We start from the raw sequence: 17,608 nt of genomic DNA, 5'->3' as shown, positions 1-17,608 counted from the left end.
ACACTGGTTTAAATGTAAACATTAGATATTGGGTTTCACTATGTAAAGCGCTTTTAGTCACTAGAGAAAAAGCGCTATATAAATATAATTCACTTCACTTCACTTCACCCAATTAGGTACCTAAAAATATCAGTAGTTGGTATACGTCCCTTGTGTTTGGGCTCAGTTCCACAAATCCAAACCCAAAAACATGCAAAGACTCAAAGATTTCCAAAGATAACTGATATCTTTGAGACATTTTCATAAATGTGAATGGTTATGTAGCTCTGTAAATGACTGGTTATTTCTAAATTTTACTGTCACTACTCTTTGGTAGAGATTGACTGATATGCTCTTTTAGGGCAGATACTGATTAATAGTAGTCAAGGAGGCCGATCACTGATATTTGGAGCCGATATCAATTTGCGGTAAAAGTTTTTTAAACATGAATAGTGCATGTCAGTTAACAACTGAACAAGACTTTAAGTTGTTGTTTTAACATATTTTTTTTCGGAAATGTATGACCAGCAGCGACTTAGGCCCTGATTAACTAAAGGTTTGTGTGTCTTATTTTGAAAACACGCACAGCTGATCTGCTAATCGTATGGAAAGTGGATGGTGTATGTTCAGTAATCACAGTAAGGCGTGCAATCTATTTTACGTCTGTCTTTATTAATAAGCAAAATACATGCTGATAATCAAATTGCCCAAAATACTGGGATTAAAAAATTGCAAGTAAAATTTGTTAGCACGCACAATGTGACCAATCAAAACTCATCCACATTTTGCAAGCACTATTTATTACGTGTCAGAATGACGTACAAAATGACAGTTCCACACACAGCTGCTGGATCGGGGCTTGAGCTGGACAAACAGACGATGGACCGACAATAATTCATTGTTCTATATGTATGTGTCAATTGTTCAGCAATATTGTCTGTTCAGCAATATCCTATTATAAGTGTTATGACAGTGGCGCAGTCGTTAGCGCTCGCACCTCACAATGAGAAAGTCCTGGGTTTGATTTCCGAGCTCTGGGTTTTTCTGTGTGGAGTTTGCTTGTTCTCCCTGTGACTGCGTGGGTACTCCGGCTTCCTCTCACCTCCAAAGACATGCATCTGGGGAAAGGCTGATTGGCAACACTAAATTGGCCCAGGTGTGTGAATGTGAATCTTGTCTGTCTATCTGTGTTGGCCCTACGATTAGGTGGAAACTTGTCTGGGGTTCTAGGGTGTACCCCGCCTGCCACCTGAGTGCAGCTGGGATGGACTCCAACACCCCCGCGACTAGTGTGTGTGTGTGTATATGTGTATATATATATATATATATATATATATATATATATATATATATATATACACACACACAAACCCCGTTTCCATGAATTGGCAAATTGTGTTGGATGTAAATATAAACGGATCGCAATGATTAGCAAATCATTTTCAACCCATATTCAGTTGAATATGCTACAAAGACAACGTATTTGATGTTCAATTTGATAAACATATTTTTTTTTTTGTGCAAATAACCATTAACTTTAGAATTTCATGCCAGCAGCAAGTGACAAAGAAGTTAGGAAAGGTGGCAATAAATACTGATAAAGTTGAGGAATGCTCATCAAACACTTATTTGGAACATCCCACAGGTGTGCAGGCCAATTGGGAACAGGTGGGTGCCATGATTGGGTATAAAAACAGCTTCCCCAAAAATGCTCAGTCTTCCACAACTGCATGAGCAAATAGTCAAACAGTTTGAGAACAACGTTCCTCAAAGTGCAATTGAAAGGAATTTAGGGATTTCAACATGTACTGTCCATAATATCATCAAAAGGTACACAGAATCTAGAGAAATCATTCCATGTAAGCGACATGGCCGGAAACCAACATTGAATGACCGTGACCTTTGATCCCTCAGACGGCACTGTATCAAAAACCGACATCAATCTCTAAAGGATGTCACCACATGGGCTCAGGAACACTTCAGAAAACCACTGTCACTAAATACAGTTTGTCGCTATATCTGTAAGTGCAAGTTAAAGCTCTACTATGCAAAGCGAAAGCCATTTATCAACAACATCCAGAAACGCCGCCGACTTCTCTGGGCCCGAGATCATCTAAGATGGACTGATGCAAAGTGGAAAAGTGTTCTGTGGTCTGACGAGTCCAAATTTCAAATTGTTTTTGGAAATATTCGACATGGTGTCGAAGCGGAAGCAAACCATCCAGACTGTTATCGAAGCAAAGTTAAAAAGCCAGCATCTGTGATGGTATGGGGGTGCATTAGTGCCCAAGGCATGGGTAACTTACACATCTGTGAAGGCACCATTAATGCTGAAAGGTACATACAGGTTTTAGAACAACATATGCTGCCATCTAAGCGCCGTCTTTTTCATGGACACCCCTGCTTCTTTCAGCAAGACAATGGCAAGCCACATTCAGTACGTGTTACAACAGCGTGGCTTCGTGAAAACAGTGTGCGGGTACTTTCCTGGCCCGCCTGCAGTCCAGACCTGAAAATGTGTGGCGCATTATGAAGCGTAAAATACGACAGTGGAGACCCCAGACTGTTGAACGACTGAAGCTCTAAATAAAACAAGAATGGGAAAGAATTACAATTGGTTTCCTCAGTTCACAAACATTTATTGAGTGTTGTTAAAAGAAAAGGTGATGTAACACAGTGGTGAACATGCCCTTTCCCAACTACTTTGGCACGTGTTGGAGCCATGAAATTGTAAGTTAATTATTATTTGGAAAAAAATAAAAAATAAAGTTTATGGGTTTGTCCATCAAATATATTGTCTTTGTGGTGCATTCAATTGAATATGGGTTTAAAAGGATTTGCAAATCATTTTATTCCGTTTATATTTACATCTGATACAATTTCCCAACTCATATGGAAACGGGGTTTGTATTTTATTTGTCTTGAAGCACAGACCAAGAGTGGCAACCTTAAATCATGAAGCTTTTCATATATTGTCAGTAAAGCTGTTAATTCTATTCCAACCTTATCCTAGATTATAGCAGACTTTAAAAACTTATAAATTGTTATTTTATTGCAACAAGAAAAAACATTATGTTTAATGCCTTTAATTTTTTCTTTAATCTTCTAAAATTGTTATTTGAGTCCAATTAGAACCATATGTTTAATCTATTGTAAAATGTTTTGTTAAATTGAAGCCAAAAATATATATTTTTTCATGATCCACTTCATTTTGAAAAAAATCGAAAAGTATCGAAATGCATTCCGTACACCTACACATACACTTGTGTGTGTGTCTGTGTGTTTTATATATATATATATATATATATATATATATATGAATAAAGGAATGTCATAGTTATAACTTTAAATGTTGAGGATCAACACATTTACTGTAATTGAAGACAAACATAATGGTCAAATGTTCTAATCATATATAGTACTACAATTCAAGCACATATCTGACAATTTAACTTTTATCAATGTAAATACCTCAAAAAATTATGTTTCCAGGTGATGGTTTATCAAGTAGCTTCTCATTTTTCCCTTGGTGATGCACCCTAACCCACTCTGTGTCGCCTTAGAAACACTTGAGTCGAAGGTCGTGCTTTAGTACGAAGACCTCCGTCAAAGAGGTTATATTTTCACCAGGGTTTAACTCAAAATGTTATGGATTGACTTCAATTAAATGTTCAAGAAATGTCCATTAAAAACTATTTCTCTTAACCTCTTCCTCCTCCTTTTATTCCTTATACTGCGTTGCACGGTCCCATCTTCCGGTCCCGTGTAGCTCAGAGGATTATGGGAAATGTTCAGGGACGTACAGTAGTTGCTGATAAGTTCCACAACTTATTCTGTATGAAAGTGGTAGGTTTTTAGCAAACGTCCAGCTCTCATACTAAATTTTATGCTCTTTAGAATAAATAAATGGGAGGCTAACTTGGTGGCTTACGAGATCATGACAGATATTTTTCCATTTTATAGTGCAGGCAGGATGTAGAAGCACTTTATTTGTGAAGACTCGAACTGTGCGTTTGGTCTTTGGACTCTCGACAGTAGGTGGGTTGCATGGTAGAGAGAGCCCGTGTATAAATGAAAAGTGCCTCTCGAGTTCCTGCCTGTTTTTTTCTTCAAACTAAAGAAAATTCTCAGTGCCCGTGTTTGTCAATCAAGTGACAAATGTCATAGTGAAGATGGATGATGTCTATTTTTTTAATCACTTGCGATCCACCTACACACCCTCTGTGATCGACCGGTAGCTCACCATTGACACAATGGGCTCCCCTGCTCTATATCATGTAAAAAACATATATCAATATCAAAAATGACAGGGAGAAGACGCTGTCAAAGTGGAGCCACTTAAATAAGACAGCCCACAAAACAGCGCAACCTGAAGAGACAGCCAGAAAGCGACTTGAAGATGGTCTGTAAAACATAATCTAAGCAACATTTTCACCAAAGAACCACATTACATGTTATGTAGACCACAAGGAAGTGTTTTAATGTAGAAAAAAAAAATCACAATATGACCCCTTTAAATGCCTACTGAAACCCACTACTACCGACCACGCAGTCTGATAGTTTATATATCAACGATGAAATATTAACATTGCAACACATGCCAATACGGCCTTTTTCCATCCATCCATTTTCTACCGCTTATTCCCTTTCGGGGTCGCGGGGGGCGCTGGCGCCTATCTCAGCTACAATCGGGCGGAAGGCAGGGTACACCCTGGACAAGTCGCCACCTCATCGCAGGGCCAACACAGATAGACAGACAACATTCACACTCACATTCACACACTAGGGCCAATTTAGTGTTGCCAATCAACCTATCCCCAGGTGCATGTCTATGGAAGTGGGAGGAAGCCGGAGTACCCGGAGGGAACCCACGCATTCACGGGGAGGACATGCAAACTCCACACAGAAAGAATTGCAAATCCCGCGAAGTATCCTTTTGAAAACGTCGCGGAATGATTACGCGTGACGTCACCGGTTGTAGCGGACATGTTCTTCCAGTCCGATCCAAGCTATAAGTAGTCTGCTTTAATCACAAAATTACACAGTATTCTGGACATCTGTGTTGCTGAATCTTTTGCAATTTGTTCAATTAGTAATGGAGAAGTCAAAGAAGAGAAGATGGAGGTGGGAAGCGGTGTAATTGCAGCTGCCTTTAGCAACAGAAACACAGCCGGTGTTTCCTTGTTTACATTCCCGAAGGTGAAGCTTTACTATGGATCAGAGCGGTCAAGCCAACATGGTTCCCGACCACATGTCAACCGGCAGGTTTCGATGAGAAAATTGTGCTAATAAATCGGCTCTTACCGTAGACATGAGCGGAGCTTGCGTCCTCCTGCAGCTGCGGACTACTACCTCCTCCCACCGGAGACACTGGCGGTCAGCACACCCGTGGCCACACTCCTCCGACTTTCAAGTACTATATTATCTCACTAAAACACTAGTAACACAATAAGCAGATAAGGGAATTTCCAGAATTATCCTAGTAAATGTGTCTAATAATATCTGAATTGCTCCCACTACCCTCACATTTTTTTTTCTTTTCTAGTCCTTCACTCTCGCTATCCTCATCCACAAATCTTTCATCCTCGCTCAAATTAATGGGGAAATCGTCGCTTTCTCGGTCCGAATCGCTCTAGCTGCTGGTGGCTATGATTGTAAACAATGTGAGGATGTGAGGAGCTCCACAACCCCTGACGTCACGCGTACATCGTCTGCTACTTCCGGTACAGGCAAGGCTTTTTTATGAGTGACCAAGAGTTGCAAACTTTATCGTCGATGTTCTCTACTAAATCCTTTCAGCAAAAATATGGCAATATTGTGAAATGATCAAGTATGACACATACAATGGACCTGCTATCCCCGTTTAAATAAGAAAATCTCATTTCAGTAGACCTTTAATGCGCCTTATAAGCCAGTGTGCCTTTTGTATGAAACTAGACCTGAATAGACCAGCTCATCGGCAGTGCGCCTTATAATCCGGTGTGCCCTTAAAACAGAGTTAATAGTGTAAATTTAGCCAGTGATTGCATCATTGTTTTGACCATTTTCTTTCTGCTGCTCAGTCTGAAACCAGCTGTGTTTATTTACCACCTGGGCGTCTTATCCTTCAGCCCTGCATTTAGAATTTATCAGGAAAGGGCAATAGCAGGGCAAGAACTACAAAGTCTGTATTGATTTTTCAATTTTATACATCCCCATGCTCTTTCTCCAGATATTTTACAGGTAAACAAACACCAGATTTATCATGTTATTCTAGGGAGAGTATGTGTCGATTGAGGAGGATTGAATGTTGAAAAAAAAGGCCAGGCTTGAGTCCTGCAATGGGTCAGCCATAATTCATTCTGCCATCTCAAAGATGGAGGGATTTGGGTAGAATTGTTGAAAGGTGCCCGTGGAGCCTCTCCCTGACCTCCCTTGCTCCTGATCCTCCCCAAACGCTCCTGGGCAGCCCCGGTCCTAAATCACCACTTGTCATTGTGTTGGCAGAACAATGGTACAGGGTCTTCTGCGCCATCTCAGGCTCCAGCCGACTGGACACAGTTTCCTCCATGGTTAGTGTGCTCATTCCTTCCATGGTCCTTCCTGGCCTCTGAATCCCATCAGCCCCAAAAGAGGATCAGGGTTAGGCTCAGTCCGATGGGCTGATTATTTTTCCAGTAGTATTGCCTTATGGATATTAAATTGTTACTGTATTGCTTTCTTTGTGTACACATAATCATCTATTGGGGACATAAAACAAATGTTTTTTGAGTTTTCTGTGGATTACAGAAATAAATGCCATTTGGTAGAACTGTGGACAAATATATGGTAGTTTTTAAAAAGGAAGAAATACATTTCAAATCTATGAATTACTCAATACAATCAGTCACAGAAACCGCTATCCTTTAGTTAGAATTTTCTTTCCTTCTTTTTCCCCTTTAAAGGCAAGAATCCGAGGTCAATCTATCAAATCTCCTAACTGACGGCCGATCAATATGTCAGCAGCCCAACATTCCCTCAGTAGTTATGATGATGTCCGTGGTGCTGCGCCACCCTCAGTTGCTGCAGCTACAGCGTGTTGAGCAGGGGATCGAACTCAGCCTGACGGACATCATGAATCACTTTTACTGGAGCGCCCCCTTGCTTGTCAGACACGTGCAAACTCTGATGCGCAGTAAATTCTGTGCGTACGTACCATAGCAGCCTCATTGCACACAACACATAACCATTTCCCCCATAATGTGCACATAGATGGGCCACACATTACAAACGTTTCTGCAGCACACACACATACACACCTAAATGTGCACATTTCATCATGCAATTAAGTGTCAGTTGGTATTTGACCCATTAACTTCAGGAATATGATCCAGACAGCACACCACCTTTGGACTTGTTAGCACCGTGTGAGCTCAGTTCAGCGAGCTGGAATGGGGTCCGATTACCCCTCTAACCTCATTGGAAGCCTTTAGCCGCAGCTATCAGATGTCTGAGAAACAAACCACCCTCTAATATCCCCAAGCCCATGCGTATTTGGTCTGAAAGTGTGTTCCCAAAACAATTTGTGTATGGATCTGTTACTGAGCAGTGAACACAGACAGGTCCAGGGGATAGGATGTTAAATCACAATATGGGAATGTGTGCTTGAGCAAGCAGTATGTTTGTGTGTGAGAATCATTTTCTGGTTTACAGGATGCAATTTCTTCCTAATATGCCCATCCTAATGTAATTTGGCGTCTGTGGAGTGTCTATGTGCTGGGCCGGACTGGTGTGTGTTTCTGCTGACTGCTCCTATTTTGTTTTTGTACGCGCAAGTGGCTCACTGGGAAGACATTATGCATTCTTTTCAGCGTTTAAAGATTATGTGCATGGCCGTGGCAGGAGCATTAGACAAACTGGGAAATATGGCTTTGATTAAGACAACTTTGATCTCTTTATTGACTAAAAGGCTTATTTTGCTAATAGAGTGCCTAACTTCCTCCCCTTTGAACATTCTTGCTTTTCAGCGTCTCGGTTAATAAAAAAAATATATATATATTAGAAAGACATTCACAAAAAATACAAATGTTACAATTCAAAGATTACAAATAGAAAATGTTACATATATATATATGTATATGTACATTATATATACATGGATATGTGTGTTTATGTGTATATGTTTATATATATATATATATATATGTATATGTTTATATATATATACATATATATATATATATATATATATATACATATATATATATATATATATATATATATATATATATATATATATATATATATATATATGTATATATATATATATATATGTGTGTGTGGAGTTTGCATGTTCTCCCCGTGACTGCATGGGTTCCCTCCGGGTACTCCAGCTTCCTCCCACTTCCAAAGACATGTACCTGGGGATAGGTTGATTGGCCCTAGCATGTGAATGTGAGTGTGAATGTTGTCCGTCTATCTGTGTTGGCCCTTTTATAATTGTAAATGTTTTATCAACTGACTGCAATAATATACATTTGTTTTAACTATTAAACGAACAAAAAATATGACTTATTTTATCTTTGTGAAAATATTGGACACGGTGTGTTGTCAAGCTTATGAGATGCGATGCAAGTGTAAGCCACTGTGACACTTTTGTTCCTTTTTTTTTTTTTTTTACAAATGTCTAATGATAATGTCAATGAGGGATTTTTACTCACTGCTATGCTGAAATTATAACTAATATTGAGACTGTTGTTGATAATATTCATTTTAGTTTCACTACTTTTGGTTTGTTCTGTGTCGTGTTTGTGTCTCCTCTCAATTGCTCTGTTTATTGCAGTTCTGAGTGTTGCTGGGTCAGGTTTGGTTTTGGAATTGGATTGCATTGTTATGGTATTGCTGTGGATTGTTTTGTTGGATTGATAAAGAAAAAAAAAAGATTAAAAAAAAAGAGAATCGATTCTGAATCGCACAACGAGAGAATCGCGATTCAAATTTGAATCCATTCATTTCCACACCCCTAATAAGTATGTATATCTATATATATCTATATATATATATCTATGTATGTACATGTGAATACATATATGTATATGTAAGTGTGTGTTTAAATATGTATACATGCATATTTAAACACACATGCATATTTAAGTGTTATATACACACACATATATATATACAAATATATATATGTGTGTGTGTATATAACACTATGTGTGTATATATATCATGTTTGTGTTTAGAGCTTCTATAAAGTTAAAAAAACATTTCATCAAAGCAAATTATTTTGATCGCTTGATAATTTATAATAATTTGGTGCCGGTAACGGTACCAAAATGTATATTGATACTTTTCGATACTGTTCCAAATATTACCTTTATTTTAACTGAAACTTTTACAATACATTAAACATATGTTTCTTTTTGCCCCAAAGAACATTTTTACAAGATTTATGTACAAATTAAAAGGCATTTAACACATTGGGCTTTTCCGGTTGCACTCAAAGAATAATTTACAATTTTCCACCTTACATAATGTCTGCCATAATCAAGCATTAGGTTAGATTATAATAAAAAGCTTTATTGTCATTATATTAAATGTTTCATGATTTATGGTTGCCATTCCTGGTTTGTGCCTTAAGGAAAATATATTTATTACTAAGAACAAGTAAGTAATTAAAAACAAAACTATGAATTCTTGTACACATATAAGACATGTAGCAGGTAAAACACACATTTGTTAAAGATTAACCACACATTGTTGGACTCTGCAGCATCGCGTGGACATCGGGGGCGGTACCTCTGGACTGGCAGACCGGGGTGGTGGTTCCTCTCTTTAAGTAGGGGGACCGGTGGGTGTGTTCCAACTATCGTGGGATCACACTCCTCAGCCTTCCCCGTAAGGTTTATTCAGGTGCACTGGAGAGGAGGCTACGCCGGATAGTCGAACCTCGGATTCAGGAGGAACAGTGTGGTTTTCGTCTTGGTCGTGGAACTGTGGACCAACTCTATACTCTCGGCAGGGTTCTTGAGGGTGCTTTGTGGACTTGGAGAAGGCATTCGACCGTGTCCCTCGGGAAGTCCTGTGGGGAGTGCTCAGAGAGTATGGGGTATCGACTGTCTTATTGTGGCGGTCCGCTCCCTGTACGATCAGTGCCAGAGCTTGGTCCGCATTGCCGGCAGTAAGTCGAACACATTTCCAGTGAGAGTTGGACTCCGCCAAGGCTGTCCTTTGTCACCGATTCTGTTCATAACTTTTATGGTCAGAATTTCTAGGCGCAGTCAAGGCATTGAGGGGTTCCGGTTTGGTAACCGCAGGATTAGGTCTCTGCTTTTTGCAGATGATGTGGTTCTGATGGCTTCATCTGACCTGGATCTTCAGCTCTTACTAGATCGGTTTGCAGCCGAGTGTGAAGCGACCGGAATGAGAATCAGCACCTCCGAGTCCGAGTCCATGGTTCTCGCCCGGAAAAGGGTGGAATGCCATCTCCGGATTGGGGAGGAGACACTGCCCCAAGTGGAGGAGTTCAAATACCTAGGAGTCTTGTTCACGAGTGAGGGAAAAGTGGATCATGAGATCGACAGGCGGATCGGTGCGGCGTCTTCAGTAATGCGGACGTTGTACCGATCCGTTGTGGTGAAGAAGGAGCTGAGCCGGAAGGCAAAGCTCTCAATTTACCGGTCGATCTACATTCCCATCCTCACCTATGGTCATGAGCTTTGGGTCATGACCGAAAGGATAAGATCACGGCTACAAGCGGCCGAAATGAGTTTCCTCGGCCGGGTGGCGGTGCTCTCCCTTAGAGATAAGGTGAGAAGCTCTGCCATCCGGGAGGAACTCAAAGTAAAGCCGCTGCTGCTCCACATCGAGAGGAGCCAGATGAGGTGGTTCGGGCATCTGGTCAGGATGCCACCCGAACGCCTCCCTTGGGAGGTGTTTAGCGCACGTCCAACCGGTAGGAGGCCACGGGGAAGACCCAGGACACGTTGGGAAGACTATGTCTCCCGGCTGGCCTGGGAACGCCTCGGGATTCCCCGGGAAGAGCTAGACGAAGTGGCTGGGGAAAGGGAAGTCGGGGTTTCCCTGCTTAGGTTGTTGCCCCCGCGACCTGACCTCGGATAAGCGGAAGAAGATGGATGGATGGATTGTTGGAATTTGTTACAAAATTCAATCATTTCACTTGCATTAGTTGACGCTAGATGGGCAGTTTTAATTCCGCTAATATTTGGTATCAAGCCAAGCAGCTGCGTGCACCTCTATGTATCTACATGTGCACAACAGAGGAGCTGGTTAATTTATGAGAGTAGTATATGTGTGTTTGTGAGAATGGCAACGTGTTGGCTGAGTAACATCATTGAGTGAGTGGGCAAGTAAAGAGAGAGCAACAAATGTCACTATTTGAAAACTGTATTTTGCATGTTAGTCATGTTTTCTCCTTTTATTTTTGTTGACTGGGAAGCAAAATGCATCTAAAAGTCCGATGTTAACTTTGCGGTAGAATCAACGAGCTTAAGCTTTTTGCTCTGCTCCTCTGTGTTTCCTGTCTTTCACTGTTCTGCACTGCGCGGGGAATTTTTTGTGGTTTGCTTCTTAGACCAACTCACAATAACGGCAAAAAAAAAAAAACTGGCGGGTGGGTGTACTCCTAGTTCTCGTTAACCGTCACACGTCACAACATTATTATGAGAATGTTTAAATCGCAATACCGTGGTGTTTACAATACTGTTACATCCCTACTAGTTTCCCGAAAATATACTTTGAGACTATAAAGTGTGCTTCATTACTTGAGTGCTCGATTAATCAAAGAAAAACATTGATGGTGATCTCGATTACTAAAATATTCGATAGCTTCAGCTCTACTGTGGATGCAATCCAGTGTCCAATAGTCAAGCAGCTGACGTTCGTCCCCCACCAAACGTTGTGATGCTCTTTACTTTTAGCTTCTATTTCAGCACATTTAGGCTACAAATCCGTACAGGGCTAAACTACTCCGAATGGTTTTCAACTTATTGAAGCCACTTAAATATAACTTTGTTTATGCAAACACTAATTTTATCGACTGAATTTTTCTCAATTTGTTATTAATTATCACAATATTCTACAGCATACTAAAAGCCTAAGAACCATTGAACAATTCCCATTCACTCCCTCACTTTTATTTAACGCCACTGAAGTCATGATCTCCTGCTGGCACCACTATGGACTGGACTCTCAGTATTATGTTAGCTCCACTATGGACTGGACTCTCACAATATATTGCTGGATCCACTTGACGTCCATTGCACCGGTCGCTGGGGTTGAGTTTTTTCTTGCCCTGAGCCGAGGATGTTGTCGTGGTTTGTGCAGCCCTTTGAGACACTCGTGATTTAGGGCTATATAAGTAAACATTGATTGATTGGTTGATTGATTGATTGACTGACATAAAGTACAGTGTAATATGCTAAGTTGTCTTTATTTGACTATCACACAGTCTGGGTATGTTATTTTGTTTTCTATTATGTATGTTTTAATTTTTGTGATGCAAATGTGATTGTTAAAGGGTCATATTATGCAAAACCAACCTTTCTTACCAGTTGGTGCCTGTTTTTTAAAATTTGGGATCCCAATAAGTTCCGCAAATTTGAAATCATACCATTGAGTCATGGTGCAGATACCTATTAAACAATCTTGCCTTCTTCCAAACTTGGTCGAAACAAGCCGCTTGGAATTTGAGAGCAGTGACGTATTTAGCTTTTGTTATGTCAGCGTATTTCTCCACCATTTTTATTCAGTTGTAATTTTTATCCATCCTCTTTTTGTGGGGCGGACTGGCTCAATCATGCAGATGTATGCTAAAATCCCTTGCTGTTGCCATTTCTAATACAAAGTAGCATAAAGTTCTAATTTCTATATGCCAATAGACTCAATTAGAAGCGCTAAAAACTAAAACATTGCTGACGGAGAGAAGAGGCAGTTCCGATTGTATTGTACCATATGTCCCGGCAAGAAATCTGCGTTCAAAGGACTCCGGCTTTATAGTGATTCCCAGAGCCCAAAAAAAGTCTGCGGGCTATAGAGCGTTTTCCGTTCGGGCTCCAGTACTCTGGAATCCCCTCCCGGTAACAGTTTGAGATGCTACCTCAGTAGAAGCATTTAAGTCTCACCTTAAAACTCATTTGTATACTCTAGCCTTTAAATAGACTCCCTTTTTAGACCAGTTGATCTGCCGTTTCTTTTCTTTTTCTCCTCCGTCCCACTGGAGGGGGTCCGGTCCGGTGGCCATGGATGAGGTGCTGGCTTTCCTGAGTCGGGACCCAGGATGGACCGCTCGTACAGAGCCGGGACCCAGGATGTACCGCTCGCCTGTGTATCGGCTGGGACATCCCTGCGCTGCTGATCCGCCTCTGCTTGTGGTGGTTTCCTGCTGGCTCCACTGTGGACGGTACTCTCTCTGCTCTGCTAGATCCACTTTGGACTGGGCTCTCACGATTGTGTTGGATCCACTATGGATTGAACTTTCACAGAGTCATGTTAGACCCGCTCGACATCCATTGCTTTCGGCCCTTTGAGACACTAGTGATTTAGGGCTATATAAATAATTATTGATTGATTGATTGATTGATTGACAAATAAGACGGTGCATTTTCAAAAGACAGTCAGAAAGCAGCTTGAGGATGCTCTGTAAAACAAAATCTTTGCAAAGCTTTGACCAAAGAACCCATCCACCCATTTATTTTCTACCGCTTATCCCTATAAAAACACACTTTCTGAGCATGACTACTATTTGAGCTTCTTAAATGACACACTTGAAGATTGATGCAATGGATTTGTCAAGTTCAGTGTCAAGCCTCAGGTCACAGAGGAACGAACATAGGTGAGAGCTTAGTTCTTCAGCATAGCGCTTCCGTACTTAGAACAATTTTCTGATCAACTTTTTGGCCCTCCACTGCTGACAAAGAGCAACAAAGGAGGAAAGGGTAAGTGTGATTCTGAGCGTTTGTGTGTCTTGTGTGCATGATGGGGAGTGAGTGGGCTGAGACTGAATGAGAACAGATGGAGATGTGCTCTTTAATTAACCCTGAGAATCACAGGGCTGAAAACAGGCCTTAGTCCGTGAATAACATCCAGCACATTCAGGGTTTGTGCGTGTGCATGAGTGTGTGTGTGTGTGTGTGTGTGAGTGCTAGTGCATGTGCTGTAGACTAGCCAAAGCATCGACCCATTCCCCCATCCCCCTTCCCCAGAGCGGAGCGTTTTATTTCTCATTAGCGGGCAGCAAACTGCTGGGGGATGAAATTTGCTAACAGGAATTAAAAGTGCATTAACACATCTGAGAGATTCATTTCTGATAATAGTTTTATTAGTGCTCTGACCTTTTAGTTCATTAGAGGACTGCAGGGGTGGTGGAAAGGGTGTACGAGGGGGCCATTCAGGGAACTCACTGAACAAGATATTTTTCAAAGCAACCAAAAAAATGTTTGAACTATTACACCACAGCTTAGTTGTTATTGAGACCCTTTAAACCTTTGACCAACTGCGACACCCAACCATCCCTTCCACCTTTCATTATTATACATGTGTGATCATTCGAAGGTGGAGTCTATAGTCATTCAATGGTTTGATGTGCTCCTCTCTCTCTTCTCAATTACCAGAATTTATAACACAGTTTTTTCAGGTCTGTTAGCGCTTGAGTGTATCACTTATCCAGGCGGTTAATTGTTTATGAACTGTGCCCTCCCCTTCTCGAAAACAAGGTGATGGATCCGAGAAGGAGCTAGTGTGACACAATTGGCATATTCTGAAGGTTACTGGGTTACATTGATGTTGATAGGTTTTCAATGTAGTGAGTCCCCAGGACCCACAGGTTGTGAGTTGAGTGGGTCCTTTGGAAATGTAATGGGTCCTGACTCTCTAGTTAAAAAAATTTATTTCTTTTTTAATTTCTTGAATTGTATTAAGGTGCCGGTGCCTTGATGGAGGGAGAGATGAAGAGAGCGAGGCCACAGGCTCACAGATGGTGCAGGGGCGAGTACCTGTAAAGGTGAGCCAGTTGCGATACCCTTATCGTATTTTGCATATATAACTCATTTGATGGTGGTGTGATATTGTTGTAATGAACATGTAATAGTGTGATGTTGTTGCGCTATATTATGAACGAGACAGGGTGTTATGTTTTATTTTGAAGTATTGGTTTTATTTTGAAGAACCGAATGTCCGGTGCAGGAAGTGACTGCGTTTTTTTCGGATATTTATTTCCTCTTCTATCGGACTTTTGCTGATGAGATAATAGTTCTTCATTGCTCTGTGTTTCTTGTGTAAATATTATTTCTAAACTTTCATAATACTTTAAAAGTTAAAACATCAATGTTGTAGGTATAAGTGATGTGTGGTTTTAAGTTTTTTTTATGCACAATTTTGTTAAGTAAGGATTAGAGCGTCGAATGTTTGAAATGTTGGTCATAATTACACATGGTATTTACGCAGGTATCACTCCGCCAGAAAAGTAGAGACCTGTGTATGTGTTTCATGTTTCCAACAAAGGTATGTGGATTTGTGTATTATTATTGTTTATTTGTGATAAAACGTTTTTGTTAATGTAATTTAAACTATTATTTTTGTATGAATGAATGTTGTTTATTTCCTCTTCTATCGGACTTTTGCTGATGAGGTATCACTCTGCCAGAAAAGTAGAGACCTGTGTATATGTTTCATGTTTCCAACAAAGGTGTCCAATAAATGATGAAACGACGGAATGGTGGAGTGTCTCCTACTTAAAAAACTACACATCGCAGAATAAGACTCACTACATACACATGTAGGAATACTGAGGCAGGACTGATGTTCTTTGCTTAAAACATAGCGAGTCATGGTGGAGTGCAGATAGTTGGTTTATTTTTTTGATTCATTTGATTTGTGCATAGATTATGATCGTTTTGTTGTAAATCAGGCGTGTCAAAGTCAAGGCCCGCGGGCCGGATCTGGAAATTACAGTCCCGTACATACAAACTGACACGATAATACCACAATGATTCAGTATTACTGATCTTTCCATAGTAGGAACTTACATATTATACTTAAACTTTATATTTGAGATTCTCGATTCAAAAACGATTTTTTCCCGATTTAAAAGGATTATCTATTCATTCAATACATAGGATTACAGCAGGATGTACCCCATTCTGCTGACATGCAAGCAGAGTGGTAGATTTTTGTAAAAAGCTTTTATAATTGTAAAGGACAATGTTTTATCAACTGATTGCATTAATGTAAATTTGTTATAACTATTAAACGAACCAAAAATATGACTTATTTTATCTTTGTGAAAACATTGGACACAGTGTGTTGTCAAGCTTATGAGATGCGATGCAAGTGTAAGCCACTGTGACACTATTTTTATTATTTATTTATTTTTATAAATGTCTAATAATAATGTCAATGAGGGATTTTTAATTACTGCTATGCTGAAATTATAACTAATATTGATACTGTTGTTGATAATATTCATTTTTGTTTCACTACTTTTGGTGTGTTCTGTGTCGTGTTTATTGTAGTTCTGAGTGTTGGTGGGTCAGGTTTGGTTTTGGAATTGGATTGCATTGTTATGGTATTGCTGTGTATTGGTTTGTTGAATTGATTAAAAAAAAAAGAAGATTTTTTTAAAAAGGAGAATCGATTCTGAATCGTACAACGTGAGAATCTCGATTCAAATTCGAATCTATTTTTTCCCACACCCCTAGTTTGCAGTCATCACATTGTTTTTCTCTTTATTCAGTACTTTTGAGTTTGTTGCGTGGTTGGTCATGTCAGTGTGGAACTGCAAACTATTAGGCTGCTGGCTATTTATTGCTACCACGCAAATTTCCGATAGTGGGGGCGGTATAGCTCATTTGGTAAAGTGGCCGTGCCAGCAACTTGAGGGTTCCAGGTTTGATGCCCGTTTCCGCAATCCTTGTCACTGCCGTTGTGTCCTTGGGCAAGACACTTTACCCACCTGCTCCCAGTGTCACCCACACTGGTTTAAATTTAACTTAGATATTGGGTTTCACTATGTAAAGCGCTTTGATTCACTAGAGAAAAAATGCTATATAAATATAATTCACTTCACTAACATTAGCATTTTGATTCGAGAATTGAATGTTGAATGTGAAGCAGGAACAGAGCCAAGGCATCTACGGTTTGAAATCTCTCCTAATCTTTGAGTTTATGCCAGCGAGTGAAAGCCGGGCCAATGTTGATCTTTGTCTGTCCTTTTATCCGGGTAGCCTCCCTTTTTCTTATTTGTCTTCTCAGGCAAAATTTTTCGTTTCTTTGTTTTTTTTCCGCAGATTTTACCATGATAGCAGTAATTGCACGTAGGCATTTGCAACGACTTGCGTCTTTGTAACGAATGGGGAAAAGGGGCGTGACCTATCCCGTAAAGCAAGCTTTTGTAGTTTTAGGTGTGACAGGGGTCCTGCCACCCTCCTCAAAGTTGCTTAGTGCCAGTGAAAGCAATACAGACCGCCTCAGGCCATGACAGACGTGTCATTTAACGAGTTGTAAGTCGATGTATCATCCCAAAAGTTGTGAAAGTATTTTATGAAAGATGAAAAGTAACAGTGCTGATTTAATGGGAAAAATGAGTTATGTCCCCAGGACGCATTGATAGTGAGTTTAGTGCGTCCTTTCAGATTTTAATGCATTAGGGATG

The sequence above is a fragment of the Nerophis ophidion genome, linkage group LG06 (genome assembly GCF_033978795.1).
Source record: "Nerophis ophidion isolate RoL-2023_Sa linkage group LG06, RoL_Noph_v1.0, whole genome shotgun sequence".
Taxonomy (NCBI): Eukaryota; Metazoa; Chordata; class Actinopteri; order Syngnathiformes; family Syngnathidae; genus Nerophis; species Nerophis ophidion.
The sequence above is the reverse complement of the archived record's forward strand: the minus strand, read 5'-3'. Positions refer to the sequence as shown.